The sequence below is a fragment of the Octopus sinensis genome, unplaced genomic scaffold (assembly GCF_006345805.1).
Source record: "Octopus sinensis unplaced genomic scaffold, ASM634580v1 Contig10832, whole genome shotgun sequence".
Classification (NCBI taxonomy): domain Eukaryota; kingdom Metazoa; phylum Mollusca; class Cephalopoda; order Octopoda; family Octopodidae; genus Octopus; species Octopus sinensis.
The window spans coordinates 613,562-629,624 of NW_021832226.1; the positions used below are offsets into that span (position 1 = coordinate 613,562).

The 16,063-nt window shown below is 40.7% G+C and overlaps 1 pseudogene; it reads left to right on the forward strand.

Moving 5' to 3' along the window:
- Positions 1–7,317: 7,317 nt before the first annotated feature.
- LOC118761224 lies at positions 7,318–15,457 on the forward strand (annotated as a pseudogene).
- The last annotated feature ends 606 nt before the right edge of the window (positions 15,458–16,063 follow it).

Here is a 16,063-nt window from a genome sequence, read left to right on the forward strand (position 1 = left end):
GAGTCATTCCTTAATTTCTTCATCTTTGACAGAATAGAAATGACCATTTTTTGTGACGGTATGTTTTCGCAGATATTCCTTCATGTAATGGAAACTTTCTGTTATTTGAATCGAAGTCGTTTCTTAATACAGTCAGACCTCGGTTTGAGCCAATTCGTGGCTCATAAACCGAGGTTCACTAATATTTTTGAAACTAATTAACTAATTAATTACCTAACTAAGTCAAGAGCCTTAGAAATGAACAGAGGATGGCACTCCACGCACCACCTACCATTCTTCATCCTTTTTTCTGGCTTGTAGACCTTCGAAAAAGTGCAATCCAAATTTCATCACACGGAATGACATGGACTTTGCACTGATGCATCACCCCTAGCTCGTTTGCTAGGAGGTCATAGTTTCTTCTTTTCTCCACTTTTACTGTCTGCGAACAATCTAAGCACTTGATGCCCATTTCCACGATAACGATCTCCCCGGGAACCTTATCATGAACCAAAATTTCGTCTCAAGCCATACTTATTGCAGAACAGAAGATGGAGGTATCTCACCACCTCGTTATGCCTCCATATGCAATCATGGTAAAGCGTATTCCTGCACTTCGTGGCTAACTGGTCAACGGTCATCGCCTTACTTTTACAGTGGTTACACTGTTTCCGTTAACTATTAAAAACGTTTCTATCTTGCAAATATGAGAATAACCCTTCAGATCTGGAAAAGTTATTCATATATTTCAGCCACGTTGATGACTACTATACGTCAATGTGCGAGTTGTCCAGGCTGCTAAAGAGAGTCTTCTGAAGGACTTTTAAGTTTATTTTTTTATTAGAATCTCCCTCTGAAGTTTGATAAACTTCTTCACATTAACTTGGGTAGCACCCAGATTATACTTAGCTGACAGGGGTGTGTACCACGCGCTTTTTCAACAGCTAAAATGGGAGCCTTCTTTAGGGATACACTCGACCCACTCCTCAAGGCGTCGTGCATCCTAGTAAGAATGTACGACGTTACTCAGTCCACGTCCTGGTTACCGCGAGACAAGTTTAATCTCTCCTTATTGCTTGCCAACACGTGGACGTGATTCTCTCGTAGTACTCTTCGGACAATAAAGTCCATATCATCGCACTCACTCGAGTAGAATTTGATCAGGCCAACGTAGTAATTTAGCTATGAGATCGCGTACTCGTTCAAAACATGAAATAAGTTTCATGCATAGAAGCGAGTACATTGCTTTACATTGCTTCCATACTACGAACACCTTTCATTACAAACTTTCATTTTTGGTGTGATTAATGAGGCCGGGCTCTCAACCACGCAAAGATATTTATATTTTTGGTGCTCTTCCAAGATTTTGACTAGGTCACCACACACAAGGGTGTTAGTTGCCGACTCGTTGTACTTCAGACCCACGACCTTTATAAAACCTTTCAAGGCGTTGTCCATCGAGTGGAGGATCTCTGAAGACCGAGCGAACAGTTTAATGTCGTCTATGAACATGAGATGGTTGGTCCTAAAACACCCTCTTTCATGTTCGATCGACATTTGTTCGAATCGGACAGTGAGGACTCTACTCAGCGGTCTAGGCAGAGGACAAACAGCAGCAGGGACATATTCGCTCTGTAGTATTCCCCTCTCTAGCTTAACCTCGCCTATATTGCATTTGTTGTAGTGTAGAAGTACGTTCCACTCGTCAAAATTTGTTCGAATCGGACAGTGAGGACTCTATTCAGTGGTCTAAGCAGAGGACAAACAGCGGCAGGGACATATTGCCTATATTGCATTTGTTGTAGTGTAGAAGCACGTTTCACTTGTCCATCACAGTTGCAACAAATTCAATAAACCACGAAGGCAACTTGAGACTTCTAAGACACTCAACAAGGTAGGCATGGTCAACCGAGTCATATATGCCTTTTCCATGTCTACCCACATCGGCACTAATGAGTTTTGGAAGGAATAAAACAGTCTAGGAAGTTGAAGACCCACTCTGTTCAGTCAACTGTCTTTAATGAAAACTCCTTAAAAGTCCAATATTCAACACGTGCTCATGTTCAGATTAAAAAAACACTGGAGAGGACACGTCTGGAATACAAAATCTTAGCTACGGAGGCGAATTATGCAATCAATGAACGACTAAGTGGAAAAAGCAGCCACCAAGAGACATCAGAGGAACCTGTCGAGAATATAGACGGTGTATCCCTGTCCACGAATCTGGCAAAAGGAAACGGATCGGAAGCAAAGAGGAGGAAACTGTAACCAAAATTATCATAAGAATAGAATAGAATAGTATTTATTGACCGAAAAGAAAAACAAGGAAGAAATCATTAACGGGGAGATAAAAACAAGGCACCGAAGTGTCTCTTTCCATGCGTATCCCCAATTGTAGTCATAGTTGACAACAATTCTCCAAGACCATCCGGATCGTGGGCACAGAGGATTCTTGTGAGTCTTTTAACCTTCCGTCAAGTTGTACTCCGTAAGCCAGTTTCATAGTGAAACGTCTTGTCTTTTCCAAACTGTTCGATCAGATAGTCACTCTCCTCCGTACCGTACCAGCCCTCGTAGCCATATGTGAGGACTGGCTGCACACACGTTTTGTATACGTAGATGTACGTTTCCGGATTCAGATGGAACCTGGTTAAGCTTTTGAGGATCCTCACACTCCTCTTTCTCTGATTTGCTATATGATCTGCGTACGAGCCACGACAGTTGATGGTTGTTGCTCCCAGGTAATAAAGATTTTTGCTTTTCGAGAGATCCATCACATAACTACTCATCGCATATGCACACGACTCCACATAGCGACTCCCTCTCCGCAACCATGAAATAATGCTCTTCTCCGGTGCTAGGGTCAAACCCTTCTCTATAGTCCACATCTTTAGCGTTGCAATGTATGATTTAAGTCGTCTCCAAGACTGCGATATCCTTTTCGAGGTATCCATGACCAGGATATCGTCAGCATAGATGACGAGCTTGCCAGTACGTGTCGACGGCAGAGGAATGTCCGACAAGAAGAGGTTGAACAGAAGTGGACTCAAGATAGATCCCTGCGGGACTCCCCTTCTAAGTTCCACACACCCCGATAGGCGGTTTCCACAGCGGACAAATGATTGTCTTCCTGACAAGAAGCTTTCCAGCCATCGATAGGTCTTTATCCCGGCTCCGGTGTCATGGACTCTGGAGAGTAGGCCCAGGTGCCACACGCTATCGAAGGCTTTGGCCAGGTCTAGACACACCACAGTTAGCCATGCTTTATTTCTGTCAGCACGGGATAATTGGTGCTCTAACTCCCTGAGGCAGTCCCCTGTGGATCTTCCTTCACAAAATCCCCATTGTTCGGGTAAAAGCAAATTTTGTGATTCTATATGACCAGAGAGTCTGTTAAAGACAATCTTTTCCATTGTCTTAGAGAAAACACAAATGAGGCTAATTGGCCGGTAGTTCTGTGCCAGCAGTGTCGATTTACCAGATTTTGGAATCATTCGAACAATCGTATGCTTCCACGCCGATGGAAGGTGTCCGAACGTCCAGCTGGCGTGAAACAACATAGTCAGTGCTCGTATCAAGATTTCAGGGGCCTTCTTTAACAACTTCTGAGGGATGTAGTCGAAGCCAGGCGCCTTGTTCTTCAACCCAGCAATTGCCCTTTCAACCTCTTCCTGTGTTATCGCCCCACATAATGGTCCCTCCGATAATTGCGAAGAGCCAAGCTTCTTCACAATTCGGTCATAAGTCCCTCGTGGAACGGTAGATTCGACCTCTTGAACCTGACTGAGTTGGTTCCTGAGTACTTCCGGGATACGATCAGAGGAGATATATTTCCCGTCTGGTTCTTTTAGTGAAATTTCAAATCCTTTGGCATCATTTCTGGTAAGGCGTTGATATGCTTTCCAGAAATTAGGGTTTCGCTTATCCAGTTTTCTGCATTCAGACCTCCATTTACTTTCGACCTCAGTCTTGGCCATTTTTGCAATAGTAGATTTTATCTTGTCGATCTCCAATTTCAGGCGGCATTTGATTGACTCAACCCGGCATCTTTTCCTGCGATTTTCCAGAGTACCTTTCGTTCTGATCAGAGTGACAAGTTTCGAATTCATCCGCTTTTGCGTTCCTTTGGGTTTCCATACATTTTTTAATGCATGAACATCCAGGAATTTTATGATTGACGATCTAAGGTGATCATCGAGATTGTCAATATCATCTCTGCCTCTCAGAGGATGGAACACAACATTTCGAAGAGAATCCCGCATATATGATTCGAATAAACTCCAGTTCATATTCACGAGGTTGTAACCAATGAACAGGTCCTCCGCAACATTCATAGTCATCTTTATCAACATCGTTTGCGGCACGTGGTCAGAGCCAATGTCCGCTTCCAACCTCGGTATGTAACATAAAGGACTAATTGATGCCGAGCATAGAAAGAGACCCAAGCGATCAGCCATCCTCTGTCTGCATAATGATTCAGTTCTTTCGATGTAAATACCGAAAAACCCAAGCTACTGGCCAAGTCTTCAAGGACAGTCCCATCCATATTCGTAGTTTCACATCCATAACTCACATTTTTGGCATTAAGATCTCCTGCTAGGATTGACAGGCAATTTTCCTCAAAGAACGTCCCAATAACGTTTGAATAGCGCCTTAGCGACTTTGAGTAAATTCCCTCGACGGTTAGCCAGCCAGCAGTCGTGTGCAACTCGAGCACAATAAGTTCACAGAGTGACTCCTCCACAATTCTGATGTTTCTTACCTTAAGGTTCGCCCTGTAGTAGACTGAGGTTCCTGTTCCCGCCACTGAGTTTATTTTCCATGGTATATTAATAGACTTATAGCCTTCGAATTCCACCCTCGTAGCTTCCTTCAGCTTAGACTCATTGATAATCAATATGTGAGATTTCGCTGTGGCCAGCAGGAGCCTCAGCTCCGATGCCCGTCTCGCAAGCGAGCGGGCATTTGTGATCGTTATTACGATCAATCCTTCCGCCTTCGGCGACTGACCTCCCGTGGGAGCGCCGCCACCTTGGTTAAAAGAGACGTATCCATTGTATGCTTTCCAGCCATTTCGAAGGCTTGCTCCTCTATCAAGTCCGGAGATTCATTTGACTTTGGCTTCCTTCTGGTCGTTTTTGTTAAGGGGCCCGTTTTCACATTGCTCACTTTCTGTGGAACACAGATCGGGTCTGTCTGCATGCCAAACTCGACAGTCATCGGCACTCCATTGTTCCCTGCATCGGGGAACTCAGCGTCCGTCTGTACACCAACATCAGAGACATTCAGGACTGTCTGTTTCTTAGCAATTTTTCCTTCCATGAGTTTCTCATTCGAAACTTTCATGTAAGGTGCCTTCCTTTCGAGAAATTGATTATTTGGGATGTCCTTAGGATCTCCCAAAGAGTTTTCCGTTTTAACTTTTTCATAAGATATTTTTTCACTTTGATTAATTTACTAGTGTGGATTTAATTAATAATTTTTACCACGTTATAAAACAATTTAATGAGACTGTTGGTTCATTTATGAGTTTGTCATTTATAGTTTTTTTGTTCCGGCTGTTTAAACCGAAAAGAAATTCTTTTGGAAATGCATCGGGAGTATGGGAAACAACTAAACTTGACAATGTAAAAAAATAATTTATTAATATGACAGAATGTCTGTAACGAGTTCGGTTGATATAGATTATGATTCACTTGATGAGGTCACTCACATCATATACTTGATTGATTTATCCACTTTTCATAACTTGGACGAGGCCGTTACACACTATAATCGATTGAGGGAAGAACAAATATTGATAGATACAGCTTTTATTGCTCTTAACTGTACACGAACAATAAAAATATATTTGCAGACAATTTAGAGGAAACAGATACAAATACTACTTTCCTGGAAAATTTCTCAAATTTGTACAAAGTTCCACTTCTTTTTGCAAATGCCAATGTATGTCCTTTTTCCATTTTTAGGATCATTTCGCCATTCAAAGATTGGTTTTCCGTCTTGCAGTGTTTGTCCAGAGTTCTCATTATCTTGACTTGATTTAATTATTCATTAAATTAGAAATCACTGAAACTTTTCTATTTGTTTTTTTTCTTTCTATTGTCAATAGCAACTTTTTTTAATTAACGTTTTCTAGGAGAAACTTTTCTTTATATTAATACAATAATTTTTTAGAGAACAGAGTTTTGCTACTACGTCACATAATAAAGTGTCCATATCACAATTCCGTAGTCTTTGAGAACGATTTATATCGTTGTAAGTAAAAAAGAGAATCTTGGTTTTCAAATTTAATTTCTGGACACAACTAAATTAAGCCGGAAAATTATAAGAAAGTCTTCGGAACAACGCATACTCACATATAAAGTCTTTTTGGGTATAGTTTGGAAAACTTTCCTAGTTATAGCCGTCATTTTATTTTTTATATCTATAAAAGAATATGTATTTTTTAATGTAAAGCGTTGGTCAGGTTTTTTTGGAGATTCAAAGTAAAGCTTATGACCAATGGTAAGCATTTTAAAGCCATTTGTCAATTGTTGATATTTATTTCTCGGATGAATAAAAATTCCTTGTTAAAAACAAGAATTTAATTTTCGATTATCAAGAAAGTTTGGAGGCAAAGAAATCTAACTTATCTTCAGATTTTTTTAATAGTCAGAATTTTTCTAATAAACAGTCGTTAATTCTTTGATTGAGAGGACGAGCGAATAGACAGGCAGTTTCCGCGAAATGCGCTGAAAAAGCCAGCTAGACTCACGTCTATCGTGACTCTTCCTCAAGATCATCAAACCAATCTCCGAAAGGGACTCCAGGGCTTTTGGGCCGATTATCCCACTCGTCTCGAAAACTAGGGGGACGAAAAGGCAGGTGTTCTCCAATGAGGCGTACTTTGCGAGTTTTTTCGTTTCGGCATGTGCGGAGGCTGAGCCAGGGCGGGAGGCAGAGTCGATGAGAGATGACGAGGAAAACGAGTCGACACAGGTGACGTCCCATCGAGAGTGAGTCCCCCCTTGAACGGGAATAGCGTAGACCCAGCGGGACGTTTTCCGTCACCACGGTCTAACCCAACCGGCTCCAGGACCGAAGGGAATCCATCTCCAGATTGAATAAAAAAGTATCAGAGCTGAGAAATTGATCGAAAGAAAGCATAATTTTATGATATGCAGATCAGTTATTTTTAAACTTGTACTAGAACCTCCCTAGATTGTCTAAAAGACGACCCTAAACTAGCACGCGTGAATTTGGGCTTTGGTTTTCGTTACAATATACTCAACATGAGTTAAAAAAAGATTGGTCAAACATAACATTAAAGATCTTTGGGAATTTGACAACGGATAAATGTTCGAAGACGTCATGATGTTAAAACTACCAATTCGGTAAGACAATCAGTCTTATCAAATAGCTCCAAAATGGATTCGCACACAAAATTATAATTAATTTAATTAATTAAAATAATTTAATAATATTTTTATATGATTTCGCAATGATATCTGGTACTCATTCTGGTCAATAATATAGACACAGCCAACGACAAAAATCATTCATCCAATTTGCGCTTCAGAGTAGGAACGGTAAGCAAGATAATAAAAGCCGACCCTGAAGTTTCCATGTTGTCCTCAGATGCAGTAGCTGTCGTGGCCAAATCTGCAGTATTATGCCTTAATACCTTAAGGAACTATTTGTTTCTGATCTTGTAAGAGAAACCGCATTTTATATGGGCATGGAAAAGAAGAAAGTAATGCGAATAAAGGATTTGTGTATTTTGTATTTCTCAATGTATTCAGGTCATCTTATTTCAACAGACTCTCGTTTTGAGTTTCTTGAAGGCTTGTGAATTTTTTGGAATTATTGCCTTAGGGATCGTCGGGGAAGACGAATCCTCGTAATAACTCATTGAGTCGAATTATTCCTCTCTAAGCTTCCGTTCTGTGTCACTTGGTTGCTTAATTACTTATTTATCACTTTCATTTGGGCAACTGGTTGTCACATTTAATCCAGTCTGCCATTAGCGTAGCACAATTTCTGAAATATCACGAATTGGTGATAAGGGCTAATTTTTCTCAAAGTACATGTCTTAGCACTGTTACATCGAACACATTACTTTTTCTGGTGGTCAAAGTCGTGAGATTAAAGACATTGGCGTTTGTCCGACTCTTATATAATTACAACGCGTAGCGATAATATTTGATGACTGATAAATCTGTGAGTATATCTGTTTAAGCACCTAATCATTATCAACACGTTCAAAATAGGCCTCGTTTGATTTGACTAAATTTAACAACTCGGAGCTGCCCCACCAGTCCCAATTTGAATACGAACCACTGACTATCAACAACACTCAGTCCTATTTTGGACAACACGAAGTTTTGGGGAATTCTGCTTTCTACATGGACTACAACAGACAATATCACCAAATTTTTAATTTCACTGATACTAAAACATATCAAAACGAGCCAGTAAGTTAATTCTTTTAATCCTAGAATATGTTAAATATTCCCAATTATGAAGCATCCCGAGGATTCTTTTCACATTTCGGACCACAGGAAAACTACTCTTGGAATTCGATTTATGATTGCTCGCCAAATATTGCTACGACTATGAAGGGAAATGAGTTGTGGCTTAATCCTTATCAAAATTATCGTTCAAATTTGATTAAAATTAAACGCAGGCAATCATTACTACTTCCCTCAAAACCAGTCGACCTGCAGTTTATGTAAAAAGGAAAGAGTTCTCAATGGAAACGAAACTACGTGTATATACTGTCAAATATCTTTTCCGTGTCACAACTCAGGAGAATATAATGTCAGTCTATATTCTGCACAAACAAAACGAAGACCTGGAAAAAAGTCAAATTCTGTGTGTTCTAACTGCGGGACTTCAAAAACTAGTTTATGGAGACGATCCACTTCTGGCGAATGCGTGTGCAACGCGTGTGGGCTGTACAAAAAACTTCACAATGTCAAAAGATAATTTGTAAATTTGTAGATAGATAGACCACTTGTCCTAAAGAAAGATACAATCCAAACGAGAAAACGTCGAAGCAAACAAGTCGCTTATAATCACCCTCAATCAACAAGTTAATATTTTAGTAATATTTCCTCAGCTCCCATTCCACAGAAATTCCGTGACTGGATTGGTGTCAAAGAACATAATGAAGATTCTTGTTTGCCTCCATTTGTTAGAAATAATTATAACTGAAATTTTTGATTTCAATATTTATTAAACTTAATGTTGTATTTTTAATGCCTTTTTTTTCTTATTTTTGAAAAAATACAGTACGTTTCATTTTCAGTAAAATAGTCTAGTTTGCGAAAATATAGGCTTCATAGCAAATAAAACAATTTATACCATAAAGTTGACGGGATACAGTTGGCGCCTTTGGGCTACATCCTCTGTCTTGTCGAATGAGTGCCGGCCGATTTCCTCGGCACACTGAACTTAACAATCTAATTCACAAAGCTTTCGCTTTTGAATCCGGAAAGCAGCTTGTTTAGGACGTTACCTATGCCGACTCTTTCGCCAAGGGAGCCTTGAATTCCACGGCTTGTCGATCCGGTTCGTCGGCCGAGAAGGCGGAATTCACGAAACTGACAAAATACGAGAATTTGCGCGATTGATTTTGCTTTTGGGCAATTACCGTCGAGACTTCCTGTGTTTTTGGGGCCAAGACGCTTGCTCATCTTAAGAAACTTGGCCGTCTGTGCACCCATCGCTCCAGAGATCCCAGAAAATTTATATTCCTCATTCAGAGAATTTCGCTAATTGTTTTACGCGGGAATTGTCTCTCAATCCTGCGAGCCGGTACCTAATAGCTAGATTTTTTTGTTAATTGCATTGTAACTATTGCTTAAAAAATTATATAGAAAAAATTTATACCATTAGTCGGTGTGTCTTCTTGAAAAATGGAATAGATTCTTCTTCCGACTCGGTTGCTGCTTTGGCTGAAGTCCGCAAAGTCGAAAAGTACAAGAATCTTGCCACGCCGCATTCTTTTGTGCCTTTGGCTTTTGAGACATCAGGCGCTTCCGGTCCGCTCACCTCATGCTTCATGAAAGATCAAGGAATCATCATTGCTCGGAAGAAAATGGATGCTTGCGAATCCTCTTGGGTGAGGCAGAGGATCTTGCTCGCAATCGTGCGCGGCAACGCGCGAGCAATCTAACTCCTGCCCCGTCGCGCTCGCAGATCGAGCTTGCTCATCTTAAAAAACTTGGCCGTCTGTGCTTGGCCGCTCACTTCCTGACGTTGATATTTTAAGTTTATTACCATTATCATAATGATTATAAAATTTTTCCAAAGGTATAATAAGCAAGTGACCTATTACTAGTCTGATTAGATTTAGTCTAGACGTTTAACATTATTAACAGGACTATTTAAGCGATAACGCAATTTATCAATATTCATTTTTTAAGTTTTATTGATCTTACAACATCTTTTCAAAATCTATTTGTGTTTTCCATTTATTTAACCCCATTCACCGCTGAAATTGAGAGGAATGCGGCACGAAGAAAACCGACAGATCTCTTAGGGTCACACCATAAGTTAAGGAGGGAGTTAATCTTATATGATCTTCTTATAGCGGTGAGGTTTTTGCAATCCAGGACGACGTGCGTTACTGTGTGTCGTCCGTCATGGCAGATTAAACAGAACGGATCGACGTCCTTATCCAGTTTGTTTTGATAGTCAAGAAATAAAGGGTGATGCCTACAGCGAAATCTTGCGAGTTTGACTCGATCTTTGTGGATGAGATCTTTTTCAGCTGAGTTTATTTTGGTTTTCCATTTAATGTCAGATGTTTCGGGTCGTTCAAACTCTCTCAAATCTGGCACGCATCAACGGAATCATCTTATGCGAAGACCTCAATGCAAAACACCCCCTTTGGCTTTCAACTCAGTTGGTGGATACGAAAGGGAAATCTTTACTTTCCCAATTGGACTCCTCAACAATCCTGAACGACCCATCGAGGAACACAAGGACTCCACTCAGAGTGACTGATAAACCTACGTAACCCGATGTAACTCTATGCTCTTCATCCGTCGCATCGTCTACGGAGTGGTCAGTCCTCTATTAAATGAGAAGCGACCACAACCCGATCGCGGTGAAGATGAAAAGAGAATTTTTCACCAGGAAAGTTCCCATTTCATACAATTACAAAGCGGCGAACTGGCCATGGTTCCAAGAGATATTAAACACGAGACTAAAGCTTGACAAGGACATTGGCTTCTTCTCGAAGATTATTCTGAAAGCGAAACCAATGGCTATATCAAAACGTCCACCTCACGCTGCTTGTAGCCGAAGGAGATCCGACCTGGCCAAGGAAAGAAATCGGCTCAAGAAATCAAACCAAATGTCTACTAAATATTTTTTAAATACGTTTTCAATTGCTGCCAAGAGACCACCTTGAAAGAGAGAGTCCGATGGGACGGAAAGCGTGGGTATTTTTGTTTCTAAGCATAGCATCCGAATGTCGCCACGAGGAGGTGACCAACATCGACAAATCGATATTTTATAACATCTCTGAATTATGCCAACCCATGCCGGTCTTGAAATTTATCCCTCGCGAACTTACAAAAACTTCAGCGCCTCTTTTGAGCTCTGTAGAGTTACTAGATGTTACCCATCAACGCCCATCGACCACCTTCACTAGGAAACCAGGATTCTTTCCATCAGGTATCATTTTGAAATGCGTGGATTAGAATTCCTCAATGCGAGCCTCAACAGCCCACATCGACAACATTGTGTTCCTTTGTCAATGACAAAAGGCGTTCGGTCGAAGGATATCAAAGATAAGACACAATTTCAGAGAGTCATCTTGGCTTTTGGAACGTCTGTCGATCGCTGTGATCAGTGGGAATGGCTTTGATATTCCTGAGGCTGGCCGAGCGTATTATGAGGACATTATCTAATTAAATTATTTATGACAATTAAAATCCAAATCAAGATATAAATTAATTAAATAATTAAGCTTCTTCTATTCGCAAAGTGATTCAGATAGGCAAGCCCGCCTCTTTCCCTTCGAGGTACTGACAGGCAGGGGCGATGTTAAAGACATACTAATTTGGTGATAAATCCCTTTTATTTGCTTGTACAGTTCGAGCGTTATTCCTTATTATGTTAATAATTCTCTATTTCCTTTTATTTCTTACATTTTCCATAAAATTTATTTATTCCTGAAATTTTTTTAATAAATAAAGCAAGAACGAAGTTCGATGCTAGCTAGGGTAAGTGGCTGAAAAGATAGTCGAAAGCTTAAGGATGAGCTTAACGACGCCGCACTGCGTATCAATGGCGATTTCTACGGAGCACAGCAACCGAGATTTGCTGAAAAAGGCACCTCGTTTCCCTTCGATCGTTTGTTTTTGAGGAGATTCTTTTAACAATGTCAGTGAAGAGTTAAGTCGAACCTTGCAGAAGATTCCTGAGGTTTCGAAGTTAAGAAGTGCAGATTCAAAAGCGACCCAAATACACAGCTATTTAGTCATCTTTGATCCTTCTGCATGAGCACTGGCAAAGCCCAAGTTGCTGCATGTCTTAAAGTAGCATCGTCGCCAAAAACGAGTCGAAGCAGGTGGTATCCCTAACCAGAGACCGCCCCTAAAAGGTAAAGTTGTTATCCTTTCAAGACGCTCGCAGTAAAATTAAATCAAAAATCGTTAAATTCAAGAAAATCTTGCATCTCTTTGAAAGTGTGAAAACCAATTTTTGAAGTCGTATATAAGGCCATTTTCATTATGAAAGGACTGGTTAAAGACTACGGAATACTATTTACGAAGTTCCAGTTAAGTGCCAAAACGTTTATCTCACGCCATTTTAAGAATTTTATCATTTAAAATTCCAGTGATTATTATATCACTTGCACTATCATAGAAACATAATGTAATGTAATAAGTAATTAAGTCCCTACATATAATACAAATGAGACTGTTGTATTGATCATATTTTTATAGGATGCACAGCTGCGTGCTATAATCCCGAGAGTATCAAGGTCGTCTCCATTTTTAGCTGTCTTTTAATGCGCTGAAAGTCTTTTGAGAGAACAGTAGGTAGTGTTGTTTAATGATGGGATAGTACATAGATGACTGTTTTGACTATTTGAAACCCATAAATTCATTTCCGAATTTATATTTATAAAATTATTTATTTATCAAAACATCAATTTTCCGCTGGCTTAATATCGAAATAAATATAATTTATCGAGCGGTGTGAGATCTGCTGAATGTCTGCCAAACAAATAAGTGAAGCAAAAGCCAAATATTTGCTCAACAGACATATCTCGGACTCGAACTTTATAAAAACAGAATATTACTCATTCTCATCCGTTGAACAGTTATTACTAGACAGCAAAGAACAGCCTTGGCTTATTAATTCTGTAATTAAACGATTTATTTGATTTCCTAGAAATTAGTCGTTAAAGTAGATCAGGGAATCAAAAGAAGAGGAAAATTAGGGCTTATAGGCTTGAATCTTAACTTTGAACAGACCATCGAGTGGATTAAAGGGCAGATGGCATCTGAAATAACGGTTTAGAAGTATTTGATTATTTCAGATCGGGAATACAACGGGAAAACTCAAAAACTTTCTGATAGAGCCATTTATTCCACACAAAACTGTAATATTTAGGTTATTAGTCCTGCAAGGGAGAGGAATACTACTTGTGCATATACTCGTCCAGATATTACGACACAATAATGTTCCACTGCGAGGGGGGAGTGGACGTGGGGGATGTAGATGCCAAGGCACTTAGATTGGACGTTCCTGTGGGCACTGATCCGTGTGGTAATGATATCAAGGATACTCTTCTCAGTCAGCTAAGTTGTTCTACGATCAAAGAGTAATAATTGATTATATCAGTCCCAGTATTCTTATTAATTTCATTTCTGATTTGTATAAAATATACAAAGAACTGTATTTCACATATTTCGAAATAAACCCACTGGGTTGTTATATTTAATATATATCAGTGATTGTGGATGGACGGAAAATACATGCTCTTGATGCTGCAGGAAAACTGGACGAATGTGCGAAGTATTTAAAAAAGGAGTTATGGGGGGAGACTACATTCCCTCCACCTTTTGGACGTGACATGTTACCTCAGGTATGATCTACTACTGTTCATTTCCAGGAGGAATTTGTGGCCAAAATGAATGCCTCGTCAGGGGCGTCACTAAAACTGACAATAATAAACCCGAACGGACGAATATGGACGTTAGTAGCTGGTGGAGGGGCCTCAGTCATATTCGCGTAGTCAGAAGTCTGCCAATTGTAGGGACACGATTTGTGATCAGGGGGGAGTCGCAGAGTTGGCCAATTATGGAGAGTATTCCGGTGCTCCCTCAGAGCAGCAGACATATGAATATACCAATGCCATCACAAGGATGATGATTAAATCAACTGCCAAGAATAAGGTATTGCTCATCGGGGGTGGAATAGCAAATTTCACCAATGTCGGAGACACATTTAAAGTGGGAAATGTTGATGACTGCTTAGGGAATTATTCGGGCGTTAGAGGAGAATGGACGTGAGTTAAAAGACATCTCTGTCTTTGTGCGGAGGGGAGGCCCCAACTATCAGGAAGGACTCAGGAATATGGTCGAATTGGGTATTGACTGACTATTGATGTCTCAGGAAACCGAATTGACTTGCCTTTCAATGTATTTGGCCCTGAGACACACATGACAAGCATTGTTGGGATGGCCTTGGGTGGAAATGTGGCCAACTCGATGGGTGAGTCTTTCACAACTGCCAATTTTCTCATCAACAACGGATTCAAGAAGGCTATGAATAACCATACTTCGTTGGAAAAAGTGGAGATTATTGAGGGGGATGATCGTCCACTTTTTAGCTGCAAAACACGATCAATAGTGTGGGGGATGCAGCATTCAGCAATCCAGAGCATGCTGGACTTTGACTACTCCTGTTCAAGGACTGTCCCCTCGGTGGCCGCAGTGGTTAACCCTTTCGCGTATTTGGTGTGCATCATACGTAGAGAGGACTATCAACATCGATTCTACTGGGGACAGAACGAAATTCTCATCCCCGTATACTCAAAATTGTCACAATCTCTGACAAAGCACACTGACTGTGACGTTTTTGTGAATTTTGCTTCCCTCAGAACTGCCTACAGCGTGACAATGGAAGTGATGGAGTGCCAGCGAGTTTTTTTCTTTCGCCCATCAATAGATTCGAGTCATTGCCATTATTGCTGAGGGCATTCCCGAGAATATGACCCGTCTCCTCATAAAGGAAGCAGAGGAACGAGGACATGTAACCATCATTGGGCCTGCGACGGTCGGTGGAATCAAAGCAGGATGTTTTAAGATTGGCAATACTGGAGGGATGATGGAAAACATTCTCTCCTCTAAATTGTATCGTTCTGGAAGTGTTGCCTACGTCTCAAAATCTGGGGGAATGTCTAATGAACTGAACAATATAATCTCCCGCACTACTGATGGGGTTAACGAGGGAGTGCCATCGGAGGAGACAGGCTATTTGTCAGTCTGACTTTGCAGATACCCTTGCACTACTTTCATTGACCACATACTTCGCTTTCAGTCTGACCCAGCCATTAAAATGATTGTTCTGTTGGGAGAAGTCGGTGGGGTGGAAGAATATCGAATTTGTGAGGCACTACTGAACGGGAAAGTCAACAAACCATTGGTTGCCTGGTGCATCGGCACGTGTTCGACTCACTTTTCTACTGACGTTGTTTTGACATTCTTCCCTTCAGGTTCAATTCGGGCACGCCGGGTCCTTTGCAAATTCAATCCGTGAAACTGCTGATGCCAAAAATAGAGCTCTGGCGGAATCCGGTGCGCACGTCCCACAGAGCTTCGACGGTCTTTTCGAACTAATAAGGTTTTTTTTCCTTTTTGAGAGTCCTCAGTGAAGTTTATAATGAAAACGTTAAGAATGGAAATATAATCCCCGTCAAGGATGTGGCACCTCCTCCAGTCCCCATGGACTATCACTGGGCGAGGGTTTCATTAAAGGACAAATCAATTTTAGGAATTGGGTCTGATTCGTAAACCCTCGACAGTTACTTCTAGCATATGCGATGAAAGAGGAGGAGAGCTGTTATACGCCG